Source organism: Scatophagus argus, chromosome 16 (genome assembly GCF_020382885.2).
Source record: "Scatophagus argus isolate fScaArg1 chromosome 16, fScaArg1.pri, whole genome shotgun sequence".
NCBI lineage: Eukaryota > Metazoa > Chordata > Actinopteri > Scatophagidae > Scatophagus > Scatophagus argus.
The window spans coordinates 17,147,613-17,166,531 of NC_058508.1; the positions used below are offsets into that span (position 1 = coordinate 17,147,613).

At 38.2% G+C, this 18,919-nt stretch overlaps 1 long non-coding RNA gene across 1 annotated transcript in view; it reads right to left on the reverse strand.

The window, feature by feature from the left end:
* Nucleotides 1-17,725, reverse strand: part of LOC124073772 — a 74,509-nt gene extending 56,784 nt beyond the window's left edge. Inside the window, exon 1 of the long non-coding RNA XR_006845722.1 lies at nt 17,516-17,725. This is a non-coding gene — a long non-coding RNA (uncharacterized LOC124073772). The remainder of the gene's footprint in view (nt 1-17,515) is intronic.
* Between the last annotated feature and the right edge of the window lie 1,194 nt (nt 17,726-18,919).

Below are 18,919 nucleotides of genomic sequence, written 5' to 3' on the forward strand. Positions count from 1 at the left end.
AAGTATCAGAAATTGTAGCTGTAATCAGAAAACCTGTATTTTATCTGCTCACAGCTCACGCACTCACAAAACACTGCTCACTGATGATGTACAATATAATGGGCCTACTTCACCTGTTAACTCAACTTTTGAAGTAGTGAATGGTGAAACCTGTTCTAAATTCACCCGTGTCTTTGTTCATCTACACCCCTGTCTATTCTTGCTTTTGCCTGTGCCACTTTATTTAGACATGGCAGTTTGGTTTCTGTGGATTTGAAGACTGGAGTGGCTCAGCTGCACCAGAGTTCCACACTTTTTACTTCAATCAACTATTTATGTTTTGAGGCACAATAATCCCCAAATAAATGTGCTGTTGTTGTGGGAAAAGCAGAGAAGAGCATGAGCTGGGACTCAAGCTGTAACCTGGGAATGAACAAAAACCTAACTGGGATATTATCTGGGGTGAGGACCCATGAACCCACCCAGTCTGAAGGAAGGAGTTTCCCCAAATGACCACTAGATGTTGGTTCTCAAGAAAAGTTTTAGCTCAACAAAGTGATTAAGAATAAACCTTCTTCATCGCTCCTGAAATAAAAAGTTATTTTCTACACACAAATGTGAAAGAAAACATAGATGGAAAACCATTTTCTACACACAAATGTGTAGAAAATGGTTTTCCATCTATTTTCCATCAGATGCATGTATAGACAGCAACAAAGCATCCACAGGCACAAAAGCAGCTCTGTCAGGTTTTCAGGCAGTGGTGCTTTGAGCTAAATGCTAATGTCACCATGCTGACACAGTAACAAAGTTAAAGTGATGTCAAGCAGGTATAATATTTGCCATGTTCACATCTTAGCTTAGCCTATTAGCATGCCATCACTTCCCAACGAGCCCTAAACTGTATAGCTGAAGCTGACGGGAATGGCAGTTTTGCAGCTAATTGATTACTATCAAAAGACATTAAAATTCTGACCTGATAACGGAGCTAGATGCAGAGCTAGGGCATCACAAGTTGTTACAAGTCATAGTGAGGGGATCATATATGTTTGTATTAAATGTCATGGCCAGTCCAATCCTTTCTTCACTGTAGTAACTACACTGCAGCCCAGCCTGCTAGTGTTGCAGCACGATGCTCTGCGTAATGACAGCAGGGCTCCACACTGCAAGAATTTGGCTCAATATGCGAGTGAAATTTACAAGAGTGTGAGTGTGAAAAATGGTTTGGTTTCAGTGGTGATTGACCGTTCTGACACCCAGATTGACAAAATACACCAATTTGCTAAGGTCTAACAATAACAAATCTGTTATGTCTCCTCTCTTAATAGCAAAGAGTACAAAAGTGCAGCTAGAAGCTTTTCTTTCTTTTTTTTTATTGGTTAAAATGACAAAAGTGGCAGGTCATCTCAGTTGGGACTAATTGGCAGCAAAGATTGTTTATGAGGTAAAGGAAGCATCACTCTGTTACAATCCCTTAGCAGTGGAGTTTTTTGTAGTTATAAAAACAATGGAGTGATATGGTTTCAATTTCACAATGGTCAATGGTCACAATTTCCAGTTAATTTTGATCCATATAATATCAATAATTCATGCCACTTTGTACTTCTGAATCAGAAGCATCAGTATTTGAATCAAGCAGCTCCTGAAACAAGGAGTATTAGACTTAGCAGCTACAGCTCTTATATCAATGTGTAAAATACATATTTATTTTACATTTCAGTGAATGGTATTAGATTGAATTTGTTATCAGCAGATACCCAATATTAATGGATTTGGACTGGGCTAAAGAAGTTCTGATGGGGGCCATCCCTAGTGGAGTTAGTCTGCACCAAAGTGGCAGGCCAATCGCTCAGTCGACAGGGCCATATATATTGCTAGTGTGGCTAAAACAACATCAAGGCATTCAGCAATCTATGTTTACTATTTGCCTGAGGTTCCTGTTTCATAAAAGTCGCTGCACTCACTCGGTGTAAATATAAATAACAGTTAAATATGCATATGATGCAAATGAGAGCAGTGTAATGAGCTTCATTAAATAAGAAAAATATGTAAAAATCAAGTGTTTTTTGTTTTAAGTTATTTCATTTTTTTGTTCATGTGTAACCTTTTTGTTGTATTGTTGTTTGACTATGATAAACACTCCAAACACAAACCTAAACTGGGAAATGCAGCACATACAGTCGAGGTAAGTGCCATATGCTCTTCTGCCTATATTGGTGTAAATCAATGGATGAGCACATACAAAAAATTTGAGAATACTTTTATGAGATTATATGACAAGCTTACGTCAAATGAGAAATACTTAAACACGTTGTGGTGTAAATGCATGACTATTGAATAAACAGGATAGGCATTTAACGGGGCCTTCAGTAACTGATTTTCATCCCTCTTGAAGCGTAGGTAGGATCGCAGGATTTGATTCTTCTTCCCTACTGAGGCTTCACACAGCCAGAGGCAAAGAAATGACAAGACAGAGCGAACAGCAATGTGGCCGGCTATAAATTTCACTTGATGTATAAATATTTGATGAGGATAATTAAAGAAAAGAGCTAATCGGAGTGAAAACAGGCATCAACATTTTATTAGTTAAATGTTTTTGGAAAGTTGTCATTGAAACAATTTAACCATGTCCTATTTTTAAATTGGCTTTCTCTCCTTTTCCATCCCAAAGCTACAGCTGAATTTAAATCCTGATCTCTTTAGCCGCTTGATTAGTCTTGCCCTCTTGCCCTTAAACTGTTGTTGTCGTTGTTGTTTCTGAAGCACTGGCTGCTACTTTAAAAAGGGCTGACAATGTTTTGTTACGGCCGTCATGCCATGTCATAACTAAATAGAGATGACAAATGAGCTCTCAGGATCGAGATAATTTAATACGTGTACCCCACTTGAATGGATGAGGGTCCAAGCACCTCCTCGGCGACTGGTTCCTGCCAAAATGATTGAGTTGCTTACTCTTTGGTTAGATCAGCGACAGAATAAATGGATCTATTACTCAGCAAAGGACAAGCGGACATACTACCTGTTAACATCCAGGTGTGGAGGAAAGGATTAATATCAGTTTGAAAGCAATAGGCAGCCGAAGTACCTGCAAAGCTTAGATGCTAACCTAATGCTAACTTATAAACTGAGATCATGGTAAACATTACACCCGCTCAACCTTTGTGTATAGTAGCAATCTCAAAGTGAGTAGGTTAGCATGTTAGCATTTAGCTCAAAGCATGGCCTCAGAACCACTAGCATAGTTGTGGACCCTTAATGTTGGTTTTCTTTAGCTTCTCTCACTTCTCATTTAAAAGAAAACCTAAGTTTGCACACATTATTCACGATGAGGCACTGTGTGGTGATGATTAACACTATCTGTCACTGGCCTTCATTTTGAGGTGAGGTAATCATTTCGTAGCCTATCCATACAAATGCTTTAGGTAGTATGGTGGCTATTATATTTTGTTGTGCCACTGCACTCAAAAGCACTTTTCTCTGCTCTCAAGTGTTTTATTTCAGGCTGTTCTGTACAGATTTAACTGTTCTGTAAAATGAAAACGCCTACTCTCATCTGCCGCAGTGTTGTAGCTCAGAAACTATTCCCTTGTTGGACTGTACTCAGGACACAAATGCGTGTCTTTAGCCCCAGGTGCCTCATGTCATGAACAATGAATTTCTGCGTGAAAAAAAAAAAAGAAACCCTGATTGGTACAACACACAAATACACCAGAGAGGACCTGGAGACAATAGCAGACTGTTTGAAATACAGTGTTTTTACTCTCAAAAGTTTTCCTGATTCACTCAGTGGGAACTTTTGATTGGAACATTGTTTTAAGCTATATCTCCTCATTTCCTCATGCTGATCCCAAAATCACAATGATAACAATGGAGAGAAGAATCTGGTTTAATACATCAAAACATGTTTGAGTAGCAGAGTGATATAAAAAGCAATTATCATTGTCATGTTGCTCATTGAGTGTTATTGTTGCACCTCAGTATGCACGCCCAGTATTGATGTCTCTATCCACCTTTATCCTAATTACAGTCAGAATAATAGCTTGCTGACATGTGAAAAGCATGGCCTCATGGGAGCATGATACTAACCATAGTCTTCATGGGTTTTCAATAAGATCTTCTGGAAGCCTGTAATTTACAGCTAAGATTTGTATTGCTGTTCAGGGAGACAGAAGTGCACAGTCATTTAAAAATGGAAGTCTTTTTTTTATATGCACCACTGACAGCGATTTGCTTTAGCAATATTTCTTATTTGCTTTGTGTATTGGCAGCGAATCCCAAACAGGTAAATGCGTGTGGTGAAAGTGAAAGGGACACCAACTCCCTCTCTAGTAAGTAAGTAGCATGAAGGTGCCTTTGAACATCATTCACACACATACACAGAGTTTATGTGAGAGGACTATGGTGGTACTGTTACAAGAGCGTAGATAAACAAACGTGAAACATTCAGCTACCAAAATCTGACAATATGTTCACCTGAGTCGTCTTCAGTTAATGTGTGCTGTAACGCTAGTGTTTTCATGCTTTGCAAGCAGCTGCAAGTTTTGATTGATTTCTGCTGTCCTACCTCCTTGGTGGTGGAGGTTTTCAGGGCTGCATGCAGCTTGTGAAGAAGAAAATATTCAGGGCTGAAAAAGGTCTCCCGCCCATCTGCATTTTCGGGATAATTTTTCAAGGGAGGCAATAGTTCAGTCCAGATATACTTGGCTTGGGGGCCCAGCATGGACCAGTCAACAAAGAGGTGGAATCCACCTCCTGGTGTTACCCCCAGCGGCCCAAAGTGGCAACCCACCATCATGTGTATAGGATTCTGTCTGTATTTAGTTGTGTGCTTTTTGTAATAAATCTTTTTTTCACCTGATTATTATGGGAAGCATGATAACCAGACAATATATATAATTTATATACATATCCATAGATAATAGATGGAGTATAATTTATGTAGACGTGTATAATTTGGGGTTTCTTTCAATGAACAACCTCTGACTTCATTGTCATCCCCAAACACACACGCACACATGCACACAGACACCCTTGTCGCCATGGATACAGATGTGTCAGTTCCCACTCACAGGATCTAGTTTCACATGCCTGGGCCTGAAACTAGATTCGCTCAAAAACAAGATTACTAATGTCCTCTTCTTTTCTGTGGACACCGATTGTCAAGCTATGGATTCATCCTGATTTCCAAGAATTGGTCCTTGACATATTTAACCATTTGGAAGGATTTTAAACAGAAGCACCTGCAATAGACACGAGGGATTTGGTCTCTTTGAAGCATCATTAGTCAGCCCATCATGCTTTAAAGACTCACATCAAAGTGCTAACTGCCAGATTTTACAGTTGGCAAATGCTGTTAATTGATTATTAGAGCACACATTTGTTGAAGTGTTTGTCACTGAAATAAAGTTACTATTAAGCTTCAATGAGGAGTGATACAGCAGCCTCGGTAAATGTACTCACATGACACAGAACATCAGAGAGTGCTTACTTCCAAAACATAATCAATCAATTTTACAAGCTGCAACTGAATTGCCTGCAGGTATGATCACATTAACTTTGCATCCTTGTTATCCTTAGATTTGTTAACACAGTTACACTGACTCATTATGTCTAAAGGTATTAGCTGTTGCTTTCCACTGTTCCCCCCTTCCTCAGTATGAATATTCTCTTTATTTTCCTATTTGATGTGTAGCGGCTTGGTGCTATCTGGCAGTGCAGAGAAAAGCCAAAATTTCAAAACAAACAACACCCTGCCAAAAAAAAAAAAAAAACAGGCAGTTTTTGAAAGATGGCTTTGAAACAGGCTGCTCTTAGGAACATTGTCTTCTCTGCAAATTGGTTGCCTTCAGAATGATATGCGTTGCACGCCAGCTGCAGCAACAAGTGACTCATGCAGGTCATTTAAGATGTGTAAAATGACATTTCCATCCTTTTTTCAGGTATTGAATGAATAAGTAACATCACTGGCTCCATCTATCTGTTAAAGTAATAGCTTTTTATCATTCAGACATATGTCATGTTTAATGTGCCTTACAGCTTCATTCAGACGTGACAGTGCATTTACAGAAAGAGTCCAAGCTTATGTGAAATTTGACACCTGGCTCACGCAAGAGAGAGTCAGCAGGAAGTTAAAAATGTTATGATAAGGTGCAGGAAGACTGTTATTTGCTCTTTCACAGGCTGCATAACTGATGGGTATTGGATTTTCCCCTTTATGCCAATAACTGATTTGCTGATACCGACATATGCATGTTTTTCCTACCTGTAACTGCAGAGAACATCAAGTCTCTCTAATGGTGAAATTAACATATTATTGTGCCTGCTCTTATCATGCAGGCCCACTGGCAGATGCAGATATAAAATGGAATGTTTTTTAGAATGTACACATTCACCAGGCAATACAAGAAAATATGCTATTTAAACGGTTCGCGTTGAGTGCAACGAGTTAAAAATGAACATTTCCCGAAAAAACATTGTTCTGAAGCAATCCTAAAGACATCAGTTTGAGCTGATAACTACTCTGGGAAGTACTTGCAATAACTTTGATCAGTGTTCTTCCCACAGAGCTACAGTTCGGTGGCCCTGAGGTGAATACTTTGGGTTATGATCACACTTTTAGTTCATTTCCTAAGAGCAGCCCTTGACTGAAAATGGCATGTTGGGCATTCGATTTGGAGCCATCTGATAAGCAGTTTGCAGAACTAATAAGAGCAGAACAGCTTTGTTAACAGTTGTCTTGGGAGGGGCAACATTCAGCTCTTATTTCATCAGACCTCTGATTGCAGGGATTAATTAACTCTGCATTCTTCACATTTGTCTCAGAAGAGTGCTTCCATTCTGATGTGGGAATTCTAGATACAGATTTACTGTAGCCTAATTGGTTTTGGCAAGATTACATATCAGAGGTTTTTAACTGACATCAAGAAACAAAATTCTGAAAGGCCAAATTGCTGAAACTGCACTCTGAGATGAAGTTGCACTGCATGGGTTATGAATCTGCCACTCAAGGTGTGCATGGATCTAAAGTTGGACAGTTGGGTCATTTTGAGGGCCACAAATTCATAGAAATCTATGGAAATCCATGTCACAGTTAAAGATAGATGCTTTAATCCCCCATGTTATGCTACCAACAACTCCTCCAAATTAAATGACAAAATACATGCTTTATCCATGCCCTCTTTCAGCCAGTGACAGCTGGAGAAACCATTTTTTCACAGCAAAACTAAATGACATCTGTAGTCTTTCCAGCCGCAAGATCATTAGCCCATTACCCATTGTCCTACTGTAGCTGACAATGATGTTGGGTTGGGGGATTATTAAATTTATATACTGTGGGCTAATTTCAGACCACACTGCTCAGTAAATACTGTATAACTCCAGTGAGTGCCCAGAGTACAAAGTATGAACGTAGTAGAATTAAATGCTGAACTTCCAAAAGGCTTGTGGACCCACGTCAGTGAACCAGCTTTGAATGGAGGTGCCAACTTTACAACCCTAATGAAACACTTAGCTTCCTCAGGCCTTTGCCCTACTTTTATAGCACTTAAGACAGTCTCACCAGGTCCCATGTACTATTTTTACCTTGCAGTGGAGCCATTCAATCAACCAGAGTAACATCAATGAAATGCATGGCATAGCTGAAATGTTAAGCTTTAACTGTCAAGGGTAGTGGCCCAAAATGTAAGGTATTAAGAGACGCACACACAAGTGACAACTGGATGTGGGTTCAGATGGCCAGTTCCAGTTTGGATCCAGTGTGAAATACCCAATTTGTTAAGCTGGAAGTGTAATGAATCTTCTTTTCTCCTCTTTGCCTCCTAAAGCATTATACACAGAAACATGTATCAAAAAACATGAAGTTATTATGTTATGAACATCAACATCACCATAACCTTTTTTAAAAATATATTTGCATGGTCCTGAAGTGCTTTCCTCTGACAACATGACAAATGCATACAGGATTTGAAAAGATGCTGGTATTCACTGTTGTTTCAGCTTTGATCAACTGCACCCCAACCCAAATCACAAACCAAACCAAACTACTGAAAGCTGCATTCATATTCAACTGCACATTCAAGGTAGAATATCTCAAAACTGGAGCAGCATTTCTTCTCCTGTTTGCCTCACAAATGTCAAGACAGAGGGTAACTTCCCAGAGTTTTAAAATCCTGCCTTGTAGGATAATGAACTGTGGTTTTGGCAGCTATTCATCTTTAAAATTCATGGATCTATTACTCAAAACGGATTGACTTTCATCTTCTCATCAGTAGCTGTAGCAACAAGCCCACACCAACACAGCCAGGTGCATATTTTTTTGTTTTCTTTTTTATTTTTTTTAATAGTGCTATTTTTGGTTTGAAACACCCACTAAAGAAGGTTTCTGTTCTTGCCAAGAGAGGACATTGGCACACCTTTTATCTTGGCCTCAATTCAACCTTTGTGACAGTTTTATACTTTCTCTCTGTACGCGTGAACCCAAGGGTACAGAAATGGTAAAATTTCAAAACCTGCCAAAAATCTACCGAGAGAAGGAAGGGGTAAAGAGGTCATGTAGTTTCATGTACCCACAAAAGTTGGGCTACCCAGTGGAAAGACATATCTGACAGTACATGTCTGTGCCTTGGCCAGTGAGCAGACAGGACTGAGTGGCCCTCCCTCGGGGCTGCCACTCTCTGCTGTCCGTGTCTACTGAGAGGATGAGGCACGGTGGTGAAGCCTCTCTGCACAGGACCCCTGGGACACAGGTTTGTGAACATTCTGTCACAAGCAGTGAGCACCCATGTCAGGCTCAGTTTGCTCTGTTACATGTACTGCAGCAAAGGCTTTAATGAGTCTGCATGTTTCCAGTTCATCAGGCATAAATTAATTAAAGTTTCCCTCTTAGTTTCAGAAATCTTCCATTTCAAAACAAAACGGACTACAGATTCTTTGGACAAAACCTCAATGTGTAGCATATAATTATGACTGTTTTTATGAACAAATGAAATTTGAGATGTTTAAAATACCACATAAAATGGTTTTTATTGACTTTTATATCACATTTGATCAGATGTATATAACAATGATCCAATAATTAGTCAATTATGAAAGAGAGTAACATAATTTTAAATTAAATGTAATGCTTTCCAAAGGCTTTTTTGAGGAAACCAAATTTTGGATTTTAAGACTTGCAGATACTCTGTTATCTTGTAAAACTAATTTCCTAGGGCAGACTGCGATCCATGGTGTCCTTTTTATTAGAGAGCAAAAAGTCAAATCTTAACCACAATTGCTTTATAAGCATAGATCTGAAAAATAAAACCAGTCAGTCCCTAAAGACCCATGCTGTCTTCAACCAGGGCCCAATTAGAGGAGTTATAGTGACAAGTCAAGCATTACTGGTCTCCACAATCCAAAGAGATCTGGGCTCTTGTTTATCTCTTATTTCAATTGTAGAAACCACATTAGAATTCTCCTTCAGTGTGCTATTAATAAATGCCAAAACAACATAAGCTGCACGGACAATATATGTTCAATTAGGATTATCCAGAGACACAATTCACTGGGACTGTGGAGTTCAAGTCTTCATGAAGCTTGTCAAACTGCACAAACTTCCATAAGGCTTTAAAGGGTTCGGATTTGCAATTAACCAAAGCGACAGCGAGGAGAACAATGCACCTACCCGAGCCACCCCCACCCCAAAGCTTTTCCATTATTTTAACAAGCACAACAACATATTGTATGTTAATAGATTTCCTCCCAGTCCTCTAGAGCTCACCCCTGCCTGTTGTCAGTCTTGTTGATTAACAAGAACGCAATTAGAATTTCAGGATGCTGTTTAAAATTAGTATTCCCAATACACAGCTCAGTGCACCTACATGGTCTTGCTGGTGTCGCCCATCACCTTTACCTGCACGTTTCATCTTCAGGGAGTGTCTCTATTTGACCCCCGATGAGCATCATACTTAAACATTTTGTTGTGTTAATTTGAAATGTGATTCAATCTCAGGCAAAGCCTTTAACTTTTCCAAATACTTCAGAAATACTAAAAAGCATGTTGAAACAGAAAGTGTTCATTTGGATCTCAGGAAATGTTGTATTATGCTGCAGACCCTTAAGACTTAAAGTTTGCTCAGTACATATCTTGGTCATAGCTTCCCTCTGTATTTCAGGATCCAAATGAATGTTGTTACCAGATTTATGTAACTTACAAATATCAGTGTCAGCAGCAAAATCCAGGCTCCAGTTTAGATCAAGTTGCACTGAAATTATAATCAGTTAGTTGTTCCTGTGTGTTCCAGCTTCTCATAAGTGAGCATTTGCCAGTTTTCTCTATTTTACATCACTGCAAGATGAATATGTTTGAGTTTTTGGAACATTTCTAGATCAAATGGTTTGATTATCAGAACATTATCTTCACACATTCACTGAAAATGAACGTAATTATAAGATGTTGTCCTAATTCCAAGAACACATCAACTTTTAACTTCACTGACGTGGTAGGATTTATTGAGTTTTGCTGGCCGAAATGGACGATTTTCAACAGAGATGAATTATCGAGACCATTTAGTTTTGCTCGCTTTCATTCCATTCCATTTCATTTCCATTCTTATTTTTCTTTCCTGTTTAACTAGTGCTGTTGTAAAATGTGAAGTTACTGCTTAAATGTCTGTTTGCTCAAACAAAGGCCTCTTGTAAATGTGATGAAGACATCAGCTGCTGGTAGCCGTTGAGGTAATTCAGTGGATCCTGCTTCTATCCCCACTCCTACGCACACATCCCACACAGTTATCAGACACTATGAATAATCTATTCAGAGCACTGTACCAGTGTGATAATATATTGGAGGAATCTGCCACTTAATGATACACTTGTGATTCTGTGCATGAAAGGTTTACAGACACAAATTTCAAAATTCTCAGATTTTACTTTCCAGTTGAGCAAGAGCATGAGTTTCTTTCACTGTTGTAATGTTAAAGCACCCTCAGTACATGCTTGACATTGAGGCATTGTGTACTAATACTGCATGTCATCATGGTTTAGATCTTGCTTTCTTTATGTCAAGATTTTTTCTCTCCTTCTCTCTCTGAACTGTACATACAAATCAATGGAACAATAATGAGAACAATGACAACATTGCTGCAGGTTATGCAATTCTTTCTATGGGTTAAACTGAACTGTTTTCATGTAGGACACAGAAGATGTTTTTTTTCAAAAACATCTAATGGGGTGATGTTATGAGGGCTGTGCACAGGCAAGAATCTGGCAATATGATACACATCATGATACTGGGGTACTATTCAACTACTATTTGCAATATATTGTGATACAGTAAGCAAGGCAATAGATTCCTACTTTTTTTATCTAATCTTAGGAAAACTGTCATATACATAAAATCTGATTTAAAAAAAAAAAACAAGAATTATGCAATCAGAACAACAAATGGATCTGCATTTGTATTTATCAGAGACCCCCAAAAAAAGCTAGAAGAACCTGATTTTTGTTGTTTCAGGTTTGATAAGCTGCACCTCAACCAAAGTCACAAACTAAACTACTGAAAGCACTGCTCAAGGCCATGTTCACATTCAACTGCATATTCCAGGTAGAACACCTTGTAACTACAGCAGCATTTTTTCTGCAGTTTACCTCATGTTTATGTTTTTGTTTTTGTTCTGTTTGTTCTGTTCTGTTTTTTGTTCAGTTTTATGTTCTGTTCTGCTTTCAATTCAGTTTTATGGCCTGCAACTCAACTGTTTTGGTTCATCTGCTCTCAAACTTGTTTCAAGCTAAAGCAGGCAGTTCTTTTCAACAAAAAAGCTCTGATAATCTTATTGTCTATCTGCTATCTTCCCAACACCAAACAGCAGACAGAGAAAGGTAGCCTTTATTGAATATTTAATAAAAATGAGCCAGATATTTGTCTCAGGAGTTGGATGGAACCAAAAAAGAGCTAAAAGGAAAACGAATATTGGACTTTACAATAAGTTCACTGTATGGTGTTTATAAGATGAAAATATGTTAATTTCCAGCTTGTTGTGATGGCCCCAGACAGAAAATACAGTTAATATAGATTTGTCTTGTTTTTAAATTTCATGGTCAAAGGATATTTTTTGGTTTAAATGTTTTGTCAAATTGTCGCTGAAACGTTGCTAAAGTCTTTTCACTGTCTAGATTTAATCGTGTCATTGTCAATGGCCTTTGTTTCAACTAAAACATTCACTCTCTGACCATTTGCAGCTGCGGACTGCAGTGATTTTAACCTTGTAAATTTGCAGCTTTTTAGCACCACTTTGTCATCAGACTTAAAGTGACTGCTTATGTCTTTAATGAGCCGAGTTCATTCCAATTATGTAGGCATCAGAAGTAGAGAACAAAGCCGATAAATCTGAAGCACGCCGGCTTTATTTCAGATTAAAGGCAACAATACGACCTTGAAAGGCTGCTTTTCCCCCATATACTTAATAGTTTTCCTAATTATCTGATGACTTGAAGTGGTAAAGATGTGAACAGCGAGAATTACCATTCATTAAACCTACAGTTTCTCAGGCCAGTATACCTCTGCTCAGAGACAAAACTCATGCACTCTACCAAAGGGCTTTTTCCTTTCATGTCTAAGTATCTAACAAACAGCAAGTACTTATACCATCTAAAACCTCAAAAAGCACTTTGTTATAATTTAAAACACAACCTGCTGTGAAGTATCTGCTGCTTCTAGTATCTGCTCCTCTTATATTCCACAAATGTCAGTAGAAACAATAATGAGGGATATTCAAATTTTCTGATTAAAGCAGTTTTTTGAGAAAAATCAAATTATCCAGTAGTTAGAGGTGCTGTGTGTTCGGATAGCAAAACAGCCAATTTCTTTCACTTTGTATTTACACAGTTTGAAATTTAAACAAAAACAAGAAAAAAAAAATTCTAAATGGTATATGTATCCCACAGAGCTATTTTTTCTCTGCAAGCATATCTATGGAGGACATCCTCAAATCCTTGCATTAACCTCATTTAAATCAATACTTTCCATTTAGACGATTAATAGATTTACGTAATTGCAGCTCCGGGGCCCAGTAAAGTACAACTCAATCATTTGTCACAATGGTTAAACAGCTCACTGATACCTGTTGTAATTTTGTGAACTGCTGCGGTGAGCTGAAAAACATTAGAAGCTGGAAATGAAAGACTGCAGTGATGTTTCTAGAAAGGAGAAAGACTCCACACTCCACTGCACTGCTTGTGTTTCTCATTGTATTCCTGCTCACAGCAAATAGACTACTATTAGCCAGTCAATGTGTCACAAAGACTGTATGAATGAAATAAATGTTTTATTGAAATGGTGCATTTCTCAAACATCTCAGCACAAACATTCTGCGCAAACATTTCCAGCGCTGTAACCAGCAGAGAGGATTTTTTCTGATGCTCACATTATCCTTTGACAAACACAAGGCAGAGATTTACTAAAGTGTCAAAGACTCTGCACCATCTCTAACAAGTCTTGTACAATTTCAGTAACAAGACGACATATTCATTGGGGAATAGCATGAAGGGTTATCGCTAGAAACTGCAGTACTAGTAGCAGCTGTAGTTACAGTATACATCATATGAACATCATATGGTCTATCATGTCACTTTTGTGCCTGTCTGACAAACGAAACAGAATCACACTTCATCCTTTTCCATTGCACCTGCAGCTCATGCCTTCCTTCCAACTGTGCTCCTCTCTTCAGCCACACTGGGTGTCTAAATGCGAGCAATTAGCACAAGTCATTTACATCCCAGGGCTCTACATCGGGCAAAACTTTCCTCATCTGATCGCTTTTGTGGTTTGTGAGTTGTATTTTCAGTAGAATAGGTTCCATTAAAGATCCTAGAAGCCTTATTATCACCACAGTTAATGTATTTGTCCTTTTCACAGTAAAAATCTTGAGAAAAATGCTGCCGCCCTGTTTTTGTCGGCTCACAGAGAAATGATCCACGTCTCAGAGGGATGGTACAAACCTCGATTCGGATGCGTTGGAGCAGCAACCGGCCATTTAGCTTTGATGTTGCAGTTTTTCAGAACTGCCATGCTCAGTCTGAATAGTTTACAGTGTATGAATCCCATCAAGAATTACAGAAATATGGCAGGCCTCATGAGATTACTGTACATTCTCGCTCCAGTCGGGAATGCCTGGAAGATATTTTTCCACCAAGAGAACATGGTGCTTACTCAGCTTTGTGTAAAATAAAAAGAGAGTTAGAAATTAAAAAAAAATCTTCACAAAACATGCTAAAATGAACACTAACTGTTAAATGCCACACAGCAGGTGGTTTCCTTTTCATCCACCTCCACCTGCGTTTGTCATTGATCTAGTGGGGAACAATGATGTTGCATAATGATGACATTTTAATAAAATAACCCAGGACTCTGAAAGCCCTTTACATAATGGAAGCACTGTACAGCATGCAATTAATCCCACTTTCCAACACAGAATTTCCTAACATAAGGCAACAACACTGTGTAATTTTATCTGCTGCACTGCATTAAGAGCGGACAGAGGTGTGCATTCTCTGTCTTTCATGCATCTGTAGACATACGTGAGGCACATGCTGTCCTCGAGTTAAGGAAGTATTTACCATACACACACATGCAGTGGACATACTGACCTGTTCTCAATAATAGCGCACTCTAGCAATATAAAAAGATTATGTCCTTGCTTGACTGTTTGGAGTTGTGCGCTCTCATTAAAAAGCAGAAAACATTTCTGAATCATTTTCCAACCTGCACAACACATTTTCAGACTTGTCTCAATTAACAGTCTGAACTCTTTTCACCTTTACTGCACGGCAGCGTAAGGATTGGAATTCCGGCCGATCAGATTAGCAATCAGATTGCTATTCCAAATCTTTGGGTTTTTAACTGTCAAAAACAACAGATCTGAAGATCTCACCTTGGACTCTGGGAATATATGATGGGTATTTTTAATATTTTTAGATTATTAGATATGAGATCATTGATGATAATCGTCATTTGTTGCAGCCCTATTTGCTCAGCATGCCAATGTAAAGTCAGAGCAAACAGATGACTGATTTGAAGTGCATTTCTCCAACTACTATCTTGACTAGAAACTCATGTCATCAGCGACTTTACTTGAGCCTTGTCCGAGCCTTGTTATTGAGGCGGCTGTTTATATAGCGAGAATTTAATGTTTCATTTTAACAGTAGCTTCCACCCCACCCCCAAACCCACCCCCACCAAAAACCTGGACATGACAAAAGAGAACAAGCACGCTTCATTTGAACCACCAACCCTTTTGTCACTTTTCTAAACTTTGAGGCCACAATTGAGGAACTTAAATGACTATGGTAGAGGGACTTCTGAGCTGAACCTTTGTGTTAAACTACAAATGTGTCGTTAAAAATATTTTTGCATATTTTGCATTTGAAAATAATGCGATGAAATGGCTGCTGTCTGATACAGTGGCGTAATACACTTGGGATTGCTTCACAGCACAACAAGCAGGAATTACTGGGCCAGGAGCATTACCTAATAAAGAGAATGTTTATCTTCCAAAGGACATGTGTCATTTGAATTTAAGCTCAACTTAATACAGCTTGAATTTGAGGACAAAGCAGAGAGAACTGCTGCAGGACACACTGTTTTAGTTAGCTCATTAATTGGCTGGCAATTATGGAAACAAAGCCTTCAGGCTGACTCTGCTTTCGACTAAATACTGCATACATAGGTCTTGGATCTGTTAGTGATAGTCTTTTCTGTACAGTTTTTAAAAAACGATGCCCTGACATCATTTCAAATGTATTTCAGTAAAATGCTTGTTTTCAGATAGACAATATTTCTTTATGCCGTCCGTGTGTCTACATAACATGTTTGGGAGAAACAGAACAAAGTAGTTTCCAGCAGCAAAACCAGAAAAAACTAAGCATTCAATAATAATAATAATAATAATGATGATGATGTGTTTGCTGTCATTTGTTTTTTTTTTTTTTTGGAAGGATGAATATGAAATGTGTACCATAAAGCAACTTAAAGATGAAAGTGAAACACAAACATCCTGCATCATCGTAACTTCTGAGATTTCCCACTGCATGACAATGCTGTTTTTGCTGTAATGTAGAGGGGAGTTAAAAGTGGTTTCGGTCACATTTGACTACACATTGTTGTTCTTCAAAGCACGAATACAATAATTTTGTGACAGCTCCATCCAGTAGTCCATCAGGAACCAATGATGAAAGCTTAAACATGGCTTCATTGGACACTTCAGAAACCAAAGTTACATATAAAACTGTATTTAGATACAATTTCCGCCCCTCTGATGTTAAGAAACTTTGCTGCTGTGACGATACTGGACTGCAACGCGCCAAAAGTGAAGCCGTGTGAAGCTTATTTTGATAAGTGTGAAAAATGCGACTCTATGTTATTGGTCAAATAATGCTCAGAGGAGCCAGTCACATAGATTTGATGATGGACTTCAGTATTCAACATAATTTGCTATTGATTTTTGGAAATAATGACAATAACCGGAGTGTTCAGTGAGTGATGAGTTCAATATGAGGTTAAACTGAACACAAACGCAGATCCACACACTGTCGACTGCCGTTGCTTGCTTGCTTATCAAATATCGATGCTTTGCACAGTATCAGTGGTCTTTGTGAGTTGTGTGGAAACACAGGTTTGTCAGGGACATTCAAATCTTCCATGGTTTGGTCCATGAGAGCAAACTAAATATCTTAAACATCAGATAAACATCTTAAACATCAAATAAAACAAGTTATTTGAATTTCTCAATATGGGCCTTGAGGAATTATTTTCATTATTTTGTGAAAGGTTATACCACAGACTCTACTGATCAAGAAAATGATCATCAGATTACACAACAATGAAAAAAATGTTAGTTTCAGCCCTACAGTGAACACTGCAAACTTTTTAGCAAAATAGTAAAGAAGATTAGAAGATAAACAGATAAAAAGATCAAAATAAAGAGCTTAAGTTTTGTATTTGATAAAATATAGATGGTTAACTGCATTAGCTAGTTCGTACTGTCTGGATAAAACTCACCTCTTGAAAAGACAAGGAAATAATCATGTGTATGTCAATAGCCTGTGTGCAACACAATAGTAATGTACACACAAAGGAAATATTGTATGTCACAGTTTAAATGACTAATCCTTAAATTTCACGTCAACATTCAGATCAACAAAACTGAAGCATCACAATGGACATGCCAAACAAAGACAAAAGGGAAAATAAGCTCAGCTTATACAACACAATTTCACAATGAACACTGGCAGAAACAGCAGGAGTTAGCTCTCAACAGACAAACACGTCCAAAAACACTCACACAACGCACAGATGTAAATAAACCCAACAGCAACAATAGTAACCCCTTAATGTTTGCCTACTCTGAGACTGGGAGTTCACCCATGGAATTGGAAACAGTTGTATTGTTTTGCTACCTGCTGTTTCAGGTCAAAAACTGATTCTCAATCTCAGTTGTTAAGCCAACACTGACATGGAGCTTAGAAAAAAAATGAAAAGTAGCTGTCAAATACATGCACTTACAAAAGTGAAGCGGTGGTCTCCTCAGGGAAGAATTGTGTGGTCAAAAGTTGCAGACAGCAGAATGAAACATCCAGTTCTTGGTGTGAAGTCACAGCTTGAGGCCCTCAATTAATCCAAACAGTGAAGAGTTCATTCACTCCTTTTGCAGGTGTGCTTCCTTCTGAAATGCAGCAGCAGACGAAAATAGTGGGCAGGACCTTGACAGCTTAAATATCCCGCCTTTCAGCAGGTGGTGAGTTCAATGTTCCTATGTCACAGGTGAGTAAACTCCAGCGGTCTGCGTGAGGCAGTTTGCCAGTTTTTAGTGTAGTGTTGTAATTGCTAAACAGATCTGAGGTCAGTTACAGAGATGGCAAAGAGACACCAAGTACTGTTTTACTATATATATGTGGCTAAAAAATCAAATTAAGAATTAGCAATAAAGAATTGTCAAAAAGAAATTATGGAAACAAAAATGACAGTGAGGAAGAAGGTAGATGAATATAAAATATTAGCACCTTCACAATAATAATACAGAGAGTACAGGAACATGGAAAGTATAGGCCTTTTTCATCATGTTAAACTTTACTACAATTAAGACTTTTGGATTTGGTATTAGATTTACATCTTGAACATATCAAAAGTGAGAAATGATAACCACCTTGCTGAGGTTTAATGAACAGCATTCTTTGTTTATTTTTACCATTTTATATCAGCCTGAAGACAATTATTTTTGTTTCTGATATATTTTAGTTGCATTTTTTTTTTCAATAAGTGAAGGCTGTATTTAAACCAGTTAAGATCTCCAATAGATCAGCCATGATTTGTGAAGTGAATAAAGACAATTAATGAACATTTCAATTGGAAGTTGTGCAGTCCTTGCACCACACTTTCATCATCCCTAAAAAAATGATTAAGGACTGTACAACGAGACAATTAATGTTTCATTTCATATAATGTTAATTATAGCGCAAATTAGTCAATAACTAAATGTTTTACAGATGCTTGTGAAGGCGCAGCATCTTGTGAACCCTCCTTATTGGACAAATAAATCTCTTGCATTATTGGATTTTGTGTAAAACATAAAATGCATAATATGCCACAGCCCATGGAGCTGTTCTGACAGCAACACCTCAAAAAAAGCAGACTCCTGCATTTTACAGTCAGAGGTAACGTGGCCATTATCTTCACTGTAATGACTGCACATGGCACTTATTCAAATCTATCTCTGTAATATGGGGTTCAGTGCCTCCTCCAGTCATAAACCTTAGCAGAAACCACATAACAAAAGGAGAGATATCTGTTTTGTGAACTTTAATACAATGAGAATATTGCTAAGCTGATGAGTTACAGGTTTCATGACTTTATTGAGCAAGCTGTGAATCCATACAGGCCCCCAGTGGATCTCTCACATCCTCTAAATTC